Below are 18,117 nucleotides of genomic sequence, written 5' to 3' on the forward strand. Positions count from 1 at the left end.
TACTACTGAACAGTTTCTGCATTTTGAGATCAGTGTACTAACGTATGGGTTTCTGCAGACTTTGGACATTGAGGGAGTAATTCTGTAATTAACCACCCACTTATAGGTGACAAGAAAGTGTATAAATGGTGGCATTGTAGTTTGTTTTTGTTACATTTATACCCCGCGCTTTCCCACTCATGGCAGGCTCAATGTGGCTTACATGGGGCATTGGAGGGTTAAGTGACTTGCCCAGAGTCACAAGGAGCTGCCTGTGCCTGAGGTGGGAATTCAACTCAGTTCCACAGGACCAAAGTCCACCACCCTAACCACTAGGCCACTCCTCCACTATTTATGCATCTAAGAGACCTCTTATAAAATACCAACCAGCAGAAGCACCGTGATTAGATAGCACATATTTTACCAGTGGGCATGTGCCTGGGCAGAGTTTGGGCGATGCATGTGTGGGGTGCATGGATACATACATAAATTACAGAATGCTATAACACACATGCGTGTTCTAGCACACAGCTAGAGGGCTGGAGGAAGTGCTCACACCATAATATAACTTTTATAATTGGCAAAAAATTATTTAGAATCAAGACTCATAACCATCACAATGCATAGAAAAGGACTCGATTGAATTATATCTTTAGGTCCTCAGCAGAGAAGCTCAACAGACATTTAAGCTTTCTTCCAGTCAAGACTTATTTCTCCATGATCGTCACTAATCCAAAATGTATTTCTCTTTTATCAAAAAATATTTTATTAAATAGTTAATTCTTCTCATACGTATTTAAAAAATAGCTTAAATGCACTTATTTGATCGTGCCGGCTGGGGGATTACTCTTCTGACATGAAATCATGTTTCGCTATGAGCCACTTCAAGGAAAACAAACCCTAGGGAAAAGATATGTCAACAATAAAATCTTCTCTCCAAACATGCTTCAAATAAAAAGAAGATTCTACTAAAGGTTCTGCTGGTTCAAAATTATAATTACCACCGTCTTTTCCAGACCCATTCTGCCAACAGACCTCACTGCCATTATCAAGATGCTCACGCCATAATAAAAGCACATTTTCAGCCACTCGAACTAGTATTCCTTAAAGAGAAGTAGGTGCATCAGGGGCTATGCATCTAATGCAAGTGCATACATTTACACCACAGTTCAGTTGGTGCATATGGCCACACCTAAAGTTAGGCTCGATTCCCAGGCGTAAGCGCTATTCTACAAACCACGCCTAACTTTAAGCGCGACTTATAGAACAGCTCTTTTTTCCAGCGCTTATTTTTTTGGTGCCATGTATAGAATCTAGCCCATAGGGTGTAAATGACAGGGGGCATTTACATGGGCAGAGCATGGTAGGGGCATGGACTGTGCTGCCACGTACATGCACAACTTGTTACATCTGCTCTTGCCACATTTATTTATTTATTTTTATTTCATTGTATTTCAGAATTTTTATTCCACTTGATCCATAGTTCTCAGCGTACTACATAATTACATACATAGTCTAAAAACAAATAAAACAACAAAAAAAGACACTTCACAATTTTTAACAAATCAAAGTCCTGAATCAAATTCTCTGGCATGTCATACATTACCCCAGCTGTTGGCTTTCATGAACAATAGCGTTTTAAGCCCTGTTTTAAATTCCTTAAAGTCTGTAATATTCTGTATTCGCAAAGGCAATTTATTCCAATAAGCTAGTCCAGCAATGTAGAAAATTTTACTTCTGTGTTCACTAGAACGTATCACATGATGAGATGGCATATCCAACAATTTCTGAGTTTCTGATCTTAGTGGTCAATTTGGTTGATACGCATGAAGTCTCATTGCTAATATCTCTGAAACTTGTTGTGTAATATCTTAAACACCAAACAGGCCATTTTAAATTGAATCTTGTATTCTATAGGTAACCATTTCAGGCTTTTCAGAAGTTAGCCATTCCAATCAAAACCCTGGCCACCGACTCCTGGGCTGTCTGTAAAGCTCTCAATTGCGTCTTCTGAAGTCCCAACAGCAATTCATTTGTGTAATCAAAACATGGAACGATTAAATTCAGTACCACCATTCTAAAATGTTGTGGTTTCTGTAAATTTTTCATCTTTCTTATCAATCTCAGTTTAAAATATACATCTTTAATAATCTTTAGTACATGTGTATAGTTGATGTCACTGCAGGCATGTAAGCGTTCTGATGCAGGGTGACACTAGCATTCTAACCGGAATCTGGGCGCTATTTGCCCACTTATGGAATCGCTGTCTATATGCCTTTTCCCCATTAGATCTCCTATTTTTGTACAAAGTTTCCTCCCAGGCTCAAAACACTGAAAGATTTTTTTTTCTATCTAGCGTGTATCTGCTACTGCAGAAAGATTTATGTGCCTGTGAAAGCTGAATCAGTCTGATTTTATAGTTAAATGATGACTACCCTGTTTCCGTAAATCTAACGCTTCCTGCCACCTCCTCCTCCTCCTCCTCCTTTGAAGGAAAGATCATCAGCTTCTGTTGGAGAAGAATCAACAGCTAGGCAATAAAAATCGCAAGCACTGCCAAGCAGGCATTGTATTCCCAGGTTTAGCTCTTTGTTTCAAGCTTACAGTAGCCTGACCTTGCAGCTCATTGGTCAGATGTACAAATACGGGTAACATTCATATTGCTTTCACCAGTGAGGAGTCTTGACTCCATTCTCTTCTACCTGTTTATTTCTTGTTTCTATTTCTCTCTCTTTTTTTTTAAATCTATCCGTTTTATTTCTTTTCTTTTCTCCTTGTACATAGATCTCATAAGCTGTAAAAAAGCAGTGTTCTCAGCATACCACCATGGGAACCCAGAAGCAGGCAGGAAGGGTCTGACCAAGAGAATAATACAGTTTTTTAAAAAGATCCAGACTTTAAGAGATTTTTGGCTCCGGTCATGCTCTGGCAAAAAGGAAAACTCTAAGTAGAAGTAGGTTTGGAAGCAGTAGCTTCACTAATCAGCAGCTTTTCCTTCAAGAAGAAGCCATACAAATATTTGTTTCCAGAAGCCTCCAGCATCCAAAATATTTTCAGACAGAACTGAAGTTTGGATGGTAAAGCAACAGTAGTGGCCAGATTCCTCAAAATCTTGGCCACATCGCTCTCTCTTTGGATCTTGATCCAAGGCCTCCTTCTGTTTTGTCCTAACATTTTTTTCTTATATTTTTCCCTTTTTAGGAAACCAAAGATATATGCAGACCTATTATTATTACCAAAAACTCTTTCTTCAGGGACAGACACGTGATGTGAGAACAGTTTTATCAGAAAAGCACAAGATTTTCCACACTGGGTCAGACCATATCCTGTTTCCAACAGTAGCCAATCCAGGTCACAAGTACCTGGCAGGATCCAACAGCTTAGTTAGATACTATGCTGCCCACCCAAAAGGATAAGCAGTGGCTCTCCCCAAGTTGTTAATAAATGTTTATGGATATTTCCTGCAGGAACTAGTCCAACCCTTTAAAACTGGCTATGCTAATTGCTTTTATCACATTCTCTGACAATGAATTCCAGAGCTTAATTATAGGCTGAATGGAAAAATATTCTCTCCGATTTGTTTTAAATGCTCTACATAGTAACTTCAATGTTTGTCACCTATTCTTTGTACTTTTTGAAAAAGTACATAACCAACTCACATATACCAGTTCTGCTCCACTCAGGATTTTATAGACCTCTATCATATCTTCCCCTCAGCCATCTTCTTTCCAAGCTGAAGAGTCCCAACCTGTCTAGCCTTTCCTTGTATGAGTTATTCCATCCCCTTAATCATTTTGGTTGCCTTCTCTATACCTTTTTTAATTCCACCAGTGGTGTAGTCAGGGGGGGCCTTGGGAATCTAGGCCCCCCATTTTGGGCTTGGGCCCCTCCAAACTGCAGTACCCTGAATAGATGGCAGGGTTGCCCAAGCCCACCAACCAAAGTGCTTCATGGCCCAAACTTCACCAGATGTGAAGAAGTCAGTAGCGTGCTTTCCAACCACTGATACCACCAGCACTTGCATGCTCAGTTCATGTATATGAACTGAGAATGCTTGAGGAGTGTTGGCATCGAGCAGTTGGAAAGCACACTGCCAACTTCCTCATACCTGAGGAAGTTTTGGCTGTGGAGCTCTTCAGCTGGCGGGGCTTGGGCATCCCCACCAGGTCACGAGTACCTGGCAAGATCCCAAAAAAGTACACTACATTTTATGCTGCTTATCCTAGAAATAAGCAGTAGATTTTCCCCAAGTCCATTTTAATAATGGTCTATGGACTTTTCCTTTAGGTAGCCATCCAACCTTTTTTTAAACCCTGCTAAGCTAATTTCTTTTACTACATTCTCTGGCAACGAATTCCAGAGTTTAATTACACATTAAGCGAAGAAACATTTTCTCTGATTTGTGTTAAATTTACTACTTTGTAGCTTCATTGCATGTCCCCTAGTCCTAGTATTTTTGGAAAGAGTAAACAGACAATTCACGTCTACCTGTTCCACTCCACTCATTATTTTCTAGACCTCTATCATATCTCTCCTCAACCATCTTTTCTCCAAGCTGAAGAGCCGTAGCCACCTTAGCCTTTCCGCATAGGGAAGTCATCCTGTCCCCTTTATCATTTTCGTAGCCCATCTCTGTAGCTTTTAAATTTCCTCTTTTTTTAAAATGCGGTGACCAGAATTGAACACAATATTGGAGGTGTTTCATGGAGCGATACAAAGACATTATAAGATCCTCATTTTTGTTTTCCATTCCTTTCCTAATAATACCTAACATTCTATTTGCTTTCTTAGCCACCGCCGCACACTGAGCAAAAGGCTTCAACGTATCATCAACAACGACGCCTAGATTCCTTTCCTGGTCGATTACTCCTAATGTGGACTCTTGCATTGCGTAGCTATAATTCGGGTTCCTCTTTCCCACATGCATCACTTTGCACTTGCTCACATTAAATGTCATCTGCCATTTAGACACCCAGTCTCACAGTCTCGTAAGGTCCTCTTGTAATTTTTCACAATCCTCTTGCAATCGAACAACTTTGAATAACTTTGTGTCATCAGTAAATTTAATTACCTCACTAGTTACTCCCATCTCTAGATCATTTATAAATATGTTAAAAAGCAGCGGTCTCAGCACAGACCCCTGGGGAACCCCACTATCTACCCTTCATTGAGAATACTGACCATTTAATTCTACTCTCTGTTTTCTGTCTTTTAACCAGTTTTTAATCCACAATAAGACACTACCTCCTATCCCATGACTCTCCAGTTTCCTCTGGAGTCTTTCATGAAGTACTTTGTCAAACGCCTTTTGAAAACCCAGATGCACAATATTGACCGGCTCACCTTTATCCACACGTTTGTTCACCCCTTCATAGAACTACTGCTGGCCCTATGTGGCCACCGGCGGTAGTTCCAGCTGGAGTGCGTGCCATTTCCGGCACTCCAGAAGTTTTCTTTTTTTTTTCTGTAGCGCAGCTGTAATCTGGTGATAATCTGGCATCGCCGCGCACTGTCCGGCTACTGCCAGGTTACTGCAGAAGCCTTTAACCGCCACCTCAATAGGATTATCTTACCGCGTGGCCATTTTTTAAGGGGAGGGGACATTTTACCTACTGCGGTAAAAAGGGCCCTGTTGCGTGGGAAAAATGGCCCCCGTCGCTACCGCAGGGCCCTTTTTCCCACAGCTTAGTAAAAGGACCACTAAGGCTTTAATCTCATTCCATAACTCTAGGGAAAACACTTAGCAAATCAGGGCCATCATGTAAAATCATATGGAAGGTGATGAAGGGGTACCATATGATGTTAAAGTCCAAAATTAGAACTGACAAAAAATGCTGCATGGTTTATAAGTGCCTGAGTTCCCCTTTGATTACAAGAGAAGAATTTTTAGAAGTCATCTACGCAGATAAGTTGCAATTTGCACACACAAGTTGTTGCTCCGACAATTGTCCTCCCTCAGTACAGCTAAAGTGCTTGCATCATTCCTGATTGCACTTAACCATTGGCCGCAAGTAAGGGCAGTGCTCCCAGGGCCGTGTTTTCAGTGGAGTCAGAAAATTGTGTTGCATAGACTGTATTTATCAAGGAAAACCTAGCCACACAAAGAGCAGCTGCATTTTCCCACAGCAGTTTTCAAAGGCAAAATATGTGCCTACTTTTCCTTTGAAGCTTAGTGCAAGGTTCATGGATGAAAAGTACCTGTGGGCTTTGTTCCGCAGCAGTCAGTCTGAAAATTGTCCCCTTAAATCCTAAAGGCCGCCGACAAGCGCATGGTCTTAGTAGATAATCTCCCTTTGTGTTACCCAGCTGCTGCTGACAATAATAATAGTAATGTTCTTTCTTCTCTCACCCCTCTGGGACCTTTCATTTAAAAATTAAAAACCAGTTTCACTGTAGAACAACAGTTTCAGGTTTATTTAAAATTTTGATACACCGCACTAGAGAAAAAATCTTTCAGTGTGGTTTACAAGCTTAAAATAATTGAAGGAAAATATAAAACCATAGGAATAAGTACAAAGAGAAAAGGGAACGTGAACTCCATTTGTGAACCGTACGGGGAATAGGAGAGTCAGAAAGACAGAAAAGAGGTAAGCCGGTAGCCTCCCACGTTGCACAAAACTATAGAGGGAGGTTTTGTTCCAGAACCACCCCACAGCCGGGAAAGAGTTTTTATAGAAGCAGCACGATATCCCATGGACAAAAATAGCTCACCCTGAAGTCCCTTGTACACAATTGCAGCATTTCTAGGGTTAATAATCGGTTAGTGTTTCCCCTCTAATGCTTCCTTTCAGGGGTTTCTTTTCTCAGCTGTTTCAAATTGCTTGTTAGGTTTAATGTAACACTTTCATTATTGCAACAAAGAAAGTGGGGGGGGGGGGGGGGTTCTTAAATCCAGTGAGTTGTTTCTGTACTTCTAGAGCTGCAATTCAGTTATATCAGAGCTTTGAGTGGGGAGGAGCGGACACTAAAAAGCTTTGAAATAGACAGTACAAATGTGACTTGGGCTGTATGTAAAATTGGCCAGCAGTTTCTGGACACAGTTGGAGTGTTTCAGATTCAGTGTGTGTTAATGAGGTCTCTGATTCACTGTCAGGGAGCTTAGCGTTGTCATAAAAAGTTCTGCGGTGCTTTCCTTGTCGTTCGATTTTATGAAAAATGGCTTGTGTCTACGGACCTAAGACGATGTTAGCATATGTGTATGGAAAAAAACAAAAGCAAAATGAGTCTCTTTGTGAACAACAGAATGAATTCCCCCACGTCAGCAGTGGGGTAGCTAAGCTGTATTTTCATTTGTATGAATCATTCATCATAAAAGATCTTGGCGTGATTAACAAGGTCCAAATTTAAAGACGGGGTATGAATAGACCAAATAAACAGGAAAAGCCTGCAAGTCAGTTTGCTTATAAAGTTTAGTGCAAGGGTTTAATTCCCCACCACTTTAGGAGGGGTCATAAATTCTACAAGAAAAAGGAAAAAACCATATGCAAGAACTTGTGCAAACACTAGTGAAAATCAGATGAAAGTATCACTACACATTTTGCTTACTTGAGGGAAGAATATTGAGGCATTGTAAAGCTAAAATCAGACAGGTTACTAGCTGAAAGAGCCCTTCACAAAATGATGCATAGGCTGGGCCTGTTCCACGCACATTGCCATCTTCACTATGCTCATATCTCCTGTGCTGGCAGCCACCATACTCACATCTCCCATTTTTGCACCGGCACTGTGGGCCTAGGTGTTCCTATGCTGCTGGCTGTCTCAGTGGCAGCCTGCACCTAGCCTGCAGTTCTAAAAGCACATGCGCACTGGCTGCCCAGAGTCAACATAAGAACATAAGAGTATCTATACTGGGTCAGACCAATGGTCCATCTAGCCTAATATCCTGTTTTCCAAACAGTGGCCAAGCCAGATCACAAGTACCCGGCAGAAACACAAATCTTGGCAGCATTCCATACTACAAATCCCAGGGCAAGCAGTTGCATCCCATGTCTTTCTCAATAGCAGACTATTGACTTTTCCTCCAGGAATTTGTCCAAACCTTTTTTAAACCCAGATACACTAACCGCTGTTACCACATCCTCCGGCAAAGAGTTCCAGAGCTTAACTATTCGTTGAGTGAAAAAATATTTCCTCCTATTTGTTTTAAAAGTATTTCCATGTAACTTCCTCGAGTGTCCCCTAGTCTTTGTACATTTGGGGCAAATAAAAAAACGATTTATTTTTACTCGTTCTACACCGCTCAGGATTTTGTAGACCTCAATCATATCTTCCCTCATCCATCTCTTTTCCAAGCTGAAGAGCACTAACCTCTTTAGCCTTTCCTCATATGAGAGGAGTTCCATCCCCTTTATCATTTTGGTCGCTCTTCTTTGAAACTTTTCTAATTCCGTCTTATCTTTTTTGAGATACGACGACCAGAACTAAATGCAATATTCAAGGTGCGGACGCGCCATGGAGCAATACAAAGGCATTATAGTATTTTCGGTCTTATTCACCATCCCTTTCCTAATAATTCCTAGCATCCTGTTTGCTTTTTTGGCCACTGTTGCAAGCTGAGCAGAAGATTTCAGTGTATTATCTACAACGACACATAGATCTTTTGCTTGATTTCTGACCCCCAAGGTGGACCCTAGCATCAGGTAACTATGATTCAGATTATTCTTTCCAATGTGCATCACTTTGCATTTGTCCACATTAAATTTCATCTGCCATTTGGATACTGTCTTCCAATTTCCTAAGATCTTCCTGCAATATTTCACAGTCCATGCATGTTTTAATAACCTTGAATAGTTTTGTATCATCTGCAAATTTAATCAGCTCACTCATTCCAATTTCCATATCATTTATAAATATGTTAAATAGCATCGGTCCCAGTACAGATCCCTACGGTACTTCACTGGTCACCCTCCTCCACTGAGAGAAATGACCATCTAGTTTATTTTCGAAAGGGAAGGACACCCATCTTCCGACACAAATCGGGAGATGGGCGTCCTTCTCCCGAGGTCGCCCAAATCGGCATAATTGAAAGCCATTTTTTTTTTTGCATCCTCAACTGCTTTCTGTCGCGGGGACGACCAAAGTTCACAGGGGCATGTCAGCAGTGTACCGAAGGCGGCACGGGAGCGTGGTTAAGAGATGGACGTTCTCGGCCGATAATGGGAAAAAAAAAGGGCGTCCCTCACTAGCATTTGGTTGACTTTACTTGGTCCCTTTTTTTTTCACGACCAAGCCTCGAAAAGGTGCCCGAACTGACCAGATGACCACCGAGGGAATCATGGATTACCCCCCCTTACTCCCCCAGTGGTCACCAACCCCTTCCCACCCTAATAAAAAATTTAAAAACATTTTTTTCCAGCCTCTATGCCAGCCTCAAATGTCATACCCAGCTCCATCACAGCAGTATGCAGGTCCCTGGAACAGTTTTTAGTGGGTGCAGGGCACTTCAGGCAGGTGGACCCAGGCCCATCCCCCCCCCCCCCCCCCCACCTGTTACACTTGTGGTGGTAAACGTGAGCCCTCCAAAACCCACCCGAAACCCACTGTACCCACATGTCGGTGCCCCCCTTCATCTCTAAGGGCTATTGTAGTGGTGTACAGTTGTGGGGAGTGGGTTTTAGGGGGGGTTGGGGGGCTCAGCACCGAAGATAAGGGAGCTATGCACCTGGGAGCAATTTGTGAAGTCCACTGCAGTTACCCCTAGGGTGCTCGGTTTGTGTCCTGGCATGTGAGGAGGACCAGTGCACTACAAATGCTGGCTCCTCCCATGACCAACGAGCTTGGATTTGGTCATTTTTGAGATGGGCGTCCTCGGTTTCCATTATGGCCGAAAACCAGGGATGACCATTTCTAAGGTCAACCATCTCTAAGGTCGACCTAAATGTTGAGATTTGGGCATCCCCGACCGTATTATCGAAACGAAAGATGGACGTCCTTAGAGATGGTCGACCTTAGAAATGGTCATCCACGTTCGATTATGCCCCTCCATTTAACCCAACCCTCTGTTTTCTGTCCAATAACCAATTCCTAATCCACACCAGAACCTTGTCTCCCATGACTCCTAAATTTTCTCAGGAGTCTCTCATGAGGAACTTTATCAAAAGCTTTCTGAAAATCTGGATACACTACATCAACCAGTCCAGATATTCCATGCTTAGCTGTTTTCAGTGACCAGTATTTAATATCCAGTTTATTTTTGGCCTGTTTGAACTTAATTGGCCAAGCTGATATTCAGCTCTGGCCAGTTAAGTTCAAACCGGCCAAAGATATACTACCTATACACGTGGCCAAAGATGGCCACCAAATATCCGCTAAATATCAGCGGATAGCCAGTTATATTGCTATCCACTAGTCACTAACTGGCAATATTCAGCCGATCCTGGCCAATTAAATGGTTTTGAATATCGATTAGCTTGATCTCTGCAGACGTAATATCTGGGGGAATGATATCCAAACTCTGCTCCTAGGATAAATATTTTGTTGTAAGAATAAAACTCTCTTAACTTGAAATGAAGAGAGGCAATGTTTTATATTAGTTCTTATCATTTCTATTCTGCTACTAAATGTATGAAACGCTGTTCACAAACACATAAAAAGCAGTCTTTTCTTTCTAGTGCTTAGAGAGAAACAGGACAAATAAGAGAATTTGGGATTTTCATTTATTAGGGGAAAGGTATTCAGATTTAAATGTGGCCTCAACAAGGTTCCACAATAGGAGGCACTGCCCAGAAAAAGGATCTAGGTGTTATCGTTGATGATACATTGAAACCTCCTGCTCAGTGTGCAGCGGCATCTAAGAAAGCAAATAGAATGTTAGGAATTATTAGGAAAGGAGTAGAAAAATTAGGAAAGGAGTAGAAAACAAAAATAAGAATGTTATAATGCCTTTGTATCACTCCGTGGTGCGACTGCACCTTGAAAACTGTATGCAATTCTGGTCACCACATTTCTAAAAAGATATAGCGGATTTAGAGAAGGTACAGAGAAGGGCGACGAAAATGATAAAGGGGATGGGCTGGCTTTCCTATCAAGAAAGGCTAAAGCGGCTATGGCTCTTCCATCTTGGAGAAGAGATGATTGAGGAGAGATATGATAGAGGTCTATAAAATAATGAGTGAAGTGGAACAGTAGAGGTAAATCAGTTGTTTACTCTTTCCAAAAATGCTAGGACTAGGGGACACGCAACGAAGCTACTAAGTAGTAAATTTAGAAACATAGAAACATAATGGCAGATAAAGGCCAAGTGGCCCATCCAGTCTGCCCATTCTCCGTAACCACTAACTCTTCCTTTTCCTAAGGGATCCCACGTGCCTGTCCCATGCTTTCTTAAATTCTGACACAGTCCTCATCTCCACGATGTCCACCAGGAGGCCATTCCACACTTCCATCACCATCTCTGTGAACAAGTACTTTCTTAGATTCCTACTAAACCTATTTCCTCGTAGCTTCATCGTATGCCCCATCATTCCAGAGTTTTCCTTCATTTGAAAAAGGCTCACTTCTTGTACATTAATGCCCTTGAGATATTTAAACATCTCTATCATATCTCCTCTGTCCCTCCTGTCTCCCAGCTTTTACGGAGGTTCATAAGCCTGTCCTATATTTTTATGTCCAAGACCACTTTCCAATTAGCTGCACTCTGGACCGACGCCATCCTGTTTATATCCTTCCGTAGGTCCGGTCTCCAGAATTGCACACAGTACTCCAAATGGGGCCTCACCAGAGACTTATACAAGGGCACTATCACCTCGTTTTTCCTGCTGGTCATCCCTCTCCTTATGCACAAAAGCATCCTTCTGGCTATGACTGTCACTTTTTCTACATGTTTGGAAACTTTAAGTTCATCAGACACAATCACCCTCAAGTCTCACTCTTCCTTTGTACACAGAAGCAGTTTATCCCCTATATTGTACCGTTCCCTCGAATTCTTGTGACCCAAGTGAATGACCCTGCATTTTTTTAGCATTAAATCTTAGTTGCCAAATATTGGACCATTCCTCAAGCTTCGCTAGGTCCTTCCTCATGTCATCCACACCTTCCGGGGTGTCCACCCTGGTGCAGAGTTTGGTATTATCCGCAAAGAGACAAACCTTACCAGACAGCTCTTCCGCATTATCACGCACAAAGATGTTAAAAAGAGCCAGCCCTAGGACCAATCCGTGCAGTACTCTACTGATAGCATTCCTATCTTCAGAGCAAACTCCATTTACCACTCCCCTTTGTCTCCTTCCATTCAACCAATTTTTAACCCAGTCAGTTACTCTAGGTCCCATACTATAACGGTACTCAGTTTATTTATGAGTCTGTGCAAAACCATGTTGAAAGCTTTGCTGAAATCTAAGTACACCACATCTAGTGCCCCTCCCACATCCATCTGATTTAAAACAAATCAGAGAAAATATTTCTTCACTCTGGAATTCGTTGCCAAAGAATGTGGCAAAAGCAGTTAGCTTAGCAGGGTTTTAAAAAGGTTTGGATAGTTTCCTTTAAAAAAAAATGAAGCCATTATTAATATGGACTTGGGAAAACCCACTGCTTAGGATAAGCAGCATAAAATCTGTTTTAGTGTTCTGGAGTCTTGCCAGGTACCTGTGACCTGGATTGGCCACTGTTGGAAACAGGATACTGGGCTTGATGGACCTTTGGTCTGTCCCAATATGGCAACACTTATGTTTTTATGTTCTAACAAAGTGGCTTCTAGACTGGGTTTGAATAAGGCCACAGAGAGTATGACAAACCAACTCAGGAAATCTATTCTAGGCTTATGGTGCAGCAAGGTGAAAAGAACGGACTCTAAGTTTCGCAGTGGAGGAGCAGGGCACAGATAAGAGTTAACTTACCCAGAGACCCTTATGTTAAGGCGTGGGAGGTCTAACGTGCAGGTAGTGCACGCCAAATCAGCACTACCGCCAGGCTAGTGCTTGTGCCTGGCGGTAATTCTGAGTTTTTGCACGCGCCGAATCTCGCAGTAGAAAATAATTTTCTACCTTAGGGGACATTCCCGGTGGTAATCAGCAGTTGGTGCATGCTACATGGTTACTGCGCATATAGGTCGCGAGCCCTTACCGCTAGGTCAATGGGTAAGGGCTCAGGCCGTAAATAGGCACACCTAGTTTTAATTTCAGTGCACGCCCATTTCCCGGCCCATTAAAAAAAAAAAAGCCTTTTTCCTCACCCGTGGTAAAAAATGGCCCAGCACACACCCAAAACACGCACCCACACTACTTCAAGCCACGTTTTACCGCAGCTTAGGTTTTTTTTGTAAAGATATATTTATTTTCAAACGTGCTCAAACAATGTTCAATATCAGTACAAGTACAAAACAGTTCAAATGGTCGTTTTCACATTGGAATAGACTATCACCTTCATTAACGACTTATATAAAAACGAAGCAGTCCCTCTAATACAGAAGGACTCTTTGAACTCGCATTGCTCCAGCACTTTTAGATAATAATCATCCCACTATCCTCACATCCACTCCATATATACATCCAGAGTCACCTGTCTAGCAAGTCTCCCACTCTCTCCACTTTCCCCCTCATTCATATCCCACCCAGGCCTTAAAGGAGTAGCCACAAAATAAAACTATGAACATGTAACAAATATCAGCAATCCATGTTAGGGACATACATGTTGTGTAAGCACCTTATTAACATATTGAGACCAAAAATGCAAGTATCGACGCCGATCAGGTATCAAACGCTTTTCTTTCTGTCGTCTCATCTTGAAACTAGCAACCTCTTTCATTTTCCGGTACCATAATTCCACTGTTGGGCTTTCTGAGGTCCAGAACTGTAAGATGAGCTTTTTCAGCAGGGCCAGGACAACGCAAAGAAATCTGCAAGTGATAGGGGATATGCCCCTATCCGTCAAAGGTTGACAGGATCCCAAAACACTGTAATCCCAATCCTCATCTTGTTGGATGGTGGTCTTCAAAGATTGCAAAACCTGAGTCCACACCGTAAGTTTCGGGCATTCCAAGAAAGAGTGCAGTAGGGTACCAGGTTGCGCCTTACATTTGACCCAATTGCCATCTTCCCACAACTTCAATCTACTCTCCTATGCTCTAGTGATATACACCCTGTTCACAGTTTTAAACTGTGTCTCTCACCATTTTGAGAAAGGAAAAGTTAGAAACAAACAAGGCAAGTAAAAAAGAAGCTGTAAAGTCCTGTCCCATATCCTGCTGCTAACACTCACAAAGTTTAGAAATGCCCTATCTGAAGTATCCTGAACCACCCTGGTCCATGTCGACAGACTATTGAGCAAAGGGGAAACAGAAGCAAATTTGGGGGGGGGCCCAAGCATTACCGTATTTATGGGATAGAGATTCACAATAATGATGGGCTGGAAAAAAGTCCATTGGTGGGTGTGGAGCAGGTCCCAGCGCTTCTGAAGAAGGTCAAATGAAGGAAAACTCTCCTCCCCTCCCCTGCAAAAAGTGATAAAAAGAGGATTCTCCCTGGGTCTCCCAGAGCCTTATCGGAGTGTAGGGCCAACACCAAGATCATAGCAAATCTAAGCGAATAAACTTCTATGCTCCTGTGATCATCTCATGGATCCAGCACAACAGTGCTGCCACATTATATATTCGGATATCCGGAAAGTTTAATGCTCCCTGTGCCTTGTCTAGAATTAATTTAGAATATCCAAATCCGGGCTGTTCTTCTCCGCCAAATAAATCTACAAAAGGTGGTCTTTAAGGCCAGTTCCTCCTTATGCTGAACCCAAATGGGTCAAGCTTGTAATGGGTATAGTAGTTTAGGGATCATAATCATTTTAACCAGTGCTACCTTCCCCATGAGGGATAAGGGAAGATCTACCCATTTCTGACATAAAGATTTAATTTTTGCTATACCGTTCACTATATTTCACTGATACATTACTGAGGGGTGTAAATAAATACCCAAATACTTCATGTTGGTCATAATGGATGTGATTAGAAGCCTCCTATGCCATTCTTCCTCCCCTTCCCCCTGCAATAGCATAACATCCAATTTGGCACAATTTACTTTCAAACCTGAGAAAGTGCCAAATTGGTGAACTAAATCTAGAAATCTAGGTAACTTCTCAGGGGCCCTATTCACATAGAAATCTTGAAATAGCAAACGTTTTGAGTTCTCATAGTGCATAGGCTGGACAGCTCAGTATTTTGTAAAATATTCTCTTTATTTAGCATGCGAAAGATGACTGGCCTGGGGTTGGAATTCTCTTCCGAGCACCTACCTATGCTGTGCCCTCTCTCTATCTGGAACATGGTCGGCCTCCCTAGAGTTCTAATGTATTAGGAAGCCATTGCTCCAGCCATTTCCAAAGGTCCCCTTCTTTGATGGACTCCGGGAGCCCCTTAAGACAGAGATTGTTTCTCTGACTTTGATTTTCATAATCTTCTGTCCGTTCCTGCAGGACCTTGGCTTTCTGATCCAGATCACACAGCTGCGTCTCTAGTGTCGCAGTTTGGGCCTCCTGCTGGACTATCTGTTCCTCCATCTGTAGGAAGTGTTGGTTGTGAGTATCGATACCATTCTTAATTTCCTGGATAGCTTGGTGAATCTGTGATAATTTGTTATCCATAACAGCAGTTAGGTGTTTTTTAGCTCTTGTACTGTGGCCTCGTCCAAAGTAATTACTAGATTATCGCTCGCCATCGCCATCTTGTTTGCTGGTGTGCGAGATTTTCCTTTGCAGATTTTTGTACCTTTTCTCAACATATCCTGCCAATAACACACCTCAGGATATTCTGTTTAGCAAGAGTTATCCTTTGAACCGTTCAGTCTCCTTTTAAAGATGCATCTTGACAGGGATGATTGCAGATGATGAGAAGGCAACACGGAGCAGCTCGCCAGGGCGCCCTGCTAGATCGGTAGCATCATGTGACCCCCCTACCACGGTTTAATAAAGGGACCTCCCAATGACCAAAGTTCTTGAGGTGGGGTATATGGAATTGCCTGGTTTTTATCCTTTTAATTGCACATGAAAAAGACTCAAAATAAAGAAGGCTGCTGCTTCAGTTCTACAAGCCAAAATTAGAGTCTTCAAAGATGTACCATAAAATATGACAGAGAAAAGTAGAATGACAGCTCAGTAGATCATTTCTCACAGGAAGATCACTCCTTTAACAACCTTATAATTAAAGGAATTTCAGAAGTACACATGAACAGAAAACATTTGAAATTAGAATGATTACATACAATGACTGAAACAAAAGAACTCAGGCCCCAATGCTCAAAAATAAACACGGGCTCCAGAAACCGTTAGCACCGGACTAGCTCCTACATTTACCTGCGCAGAATGTTCAGAGGCCCAGAGCACAGGAACAAACGAGCGCGCAGATGAACAGCGCAGATAGCATGCTAATCTAGTCAAGGTAAATGAGGTAATTTTGTATTCCTCCCCAATGCTTAGAAAAGAGCACCCAGAGCAAAGCTGCCTTACCTCTGCAAAGAATAACGCTAGGTCGGAGCAGGCGTTAGTGTGTTGGAAGAGAGGATTTCTCATTCTTCTTTCTGGTTGAATGTGTATGAGTGTATTTGATATAAGTAGCATAGAGAAGCTGATCAGATTTCAAATTTGGAAAATTGTTTTCATAATGATAATTTTCAATAAAGTTGAATGAGAAAATAGCGATCGTAGCTCCTTGTAAGGGAGGCATTGATTCTGTAACTAGAGTGGAATTGAGTTACTCATTAAGAAGGGAAGATTCTTCTTTCTTCGAGATCTGCTGGTTTTGATTGCTTTTGGAAGCAGAATGAAGCCTGTGCAAGCCCTTAAGCGCTGATGTTGAGAAACAAATATGCACAAGTCACAGCAGACCCAAAAGTGAAAGCACACATTGGCATCTGTTTCCTGCATTCAAATATAAGCATCCAAGCTAAAAAAAAAAAAGTGCTTGTATTTAAGCTGCAGAAAATAGATGCCAATGTATGCTTCATGTTCAGGTTTTGCCAGGCGTGTGTGCACAGGGGTCAAGCTTACCGCAGAACTCCTTTGCACACGCGCCAAGCACAATCCTTCTGCTGAGCTCTCTAATGCTCAATGCTATGAGCACGCCTATATTTGCAACTCTTTAGCGCTGAGCATTAGGAAGTTGCTCTGTGCTGTTCCGGCGGTATTTTTACGGCGCTGTTCAGAACAGCACTAGAGTTTTGAGCATCTGCCTGTCAGACACATTGGCTTTCTCACCCATTATGAGATATAAGACCTTTCATTTCTAAAGTGTTACTCTCTCATCACTTCTGTCTACCTCCCACTCCTTCTTAATGAACTGTAATGGCATACGAAGACAGCCGATGACCTAGATAACTGTGTACTGTTTAAACCTAGTGTAACTGCATTATTTAATCACTGAGCTGTAGAACTCTAGAAAGCTTGTTGCAGGAATAACATGGCACCCACAATTTCTTTTAATAGGAGTGGCCTAGTGGTTAGGGTGGTGGACTTTGGTTGTGGGGAACTGAGGAACTGAGTTTGATTCCCACTTAAGGCACAGGCAGCTCCTTGTGACTCTGGGCAAGTCACTTAACCCTCCATTGCTCCATGTAAGCCACACTGAGCCTGCCATGAGTGGGAAGGCACGGGTTACAAATGTAACAAAACAAAAAAAAAATTGTAACATTTTCTATAAGATTGTCATGAATTTCACTTAGAGTGTTGTACAGCAACATTTGTATGCAGACAGGTCCTGCGAAGGGAATTTTGCCTTTTGTCAATGCTTAGACTTGGATACTGATGATTCTAACACTGGGCTGACTAACATCGCCATGAAGGCTTCAGAACTTGTTAACCAGTTCATACATACACAGGGCAATTTTCAGAACTGTGCCTAATGATACACTGTTTATAGGTACTTGCACCTGCAAGCTTTGCACCAACTTGAAAATATATCTATGCTATTCAAAGAGACCATAAATTAAAAAAAAAATGTTTAATTTTTGGTACTCAGAATTGTGAAGCATAACCAAGTGGTGGACAAGGTATCACTTTCCAAGCATTGCACTTCTTATGCTGCCGACTCTCAATATGTTCAAAGATATAACCTGCCGAGTTATTTGCAAAATATCTTCATTCCTAGATTCATTGACAGATAAGGTGTGCTAACATTTTTAGAATGCCCTAAAATTAGCATGCATTAAATGCTAGAGA

General features: G+C 42.0%; 1 protein-coding gene across 2 annotated transcripts in view; it reads left to right on the forward strand.

Annotated features, from left to right (window-relative positions):
• The window catches only part of MYO1E (myosin IE), a 434,647-nt gene that overhangs the window by 379,355 nt on the left and 37,175 nt on the right, over positions 1-18,117 (forward strand). The gene's annotated exons all lie outside the window — the stretch shown is intronic.

The sequence above is a fragment of the Microcaecilia unicolor genome, chromosome 1, assembly GCF_901765095.1.
Source record: "Microcaecilia unicolor chromosome 1, aMicUni1.1, whole genome shotgun sequence".
NCBI classification, from domain to species: Eukaryota; Metazoa; Chordata; class Amphibia; order Gymnophiona; family Siphonopidae; genus Microcaecilia; species Microcaecilia unicolor.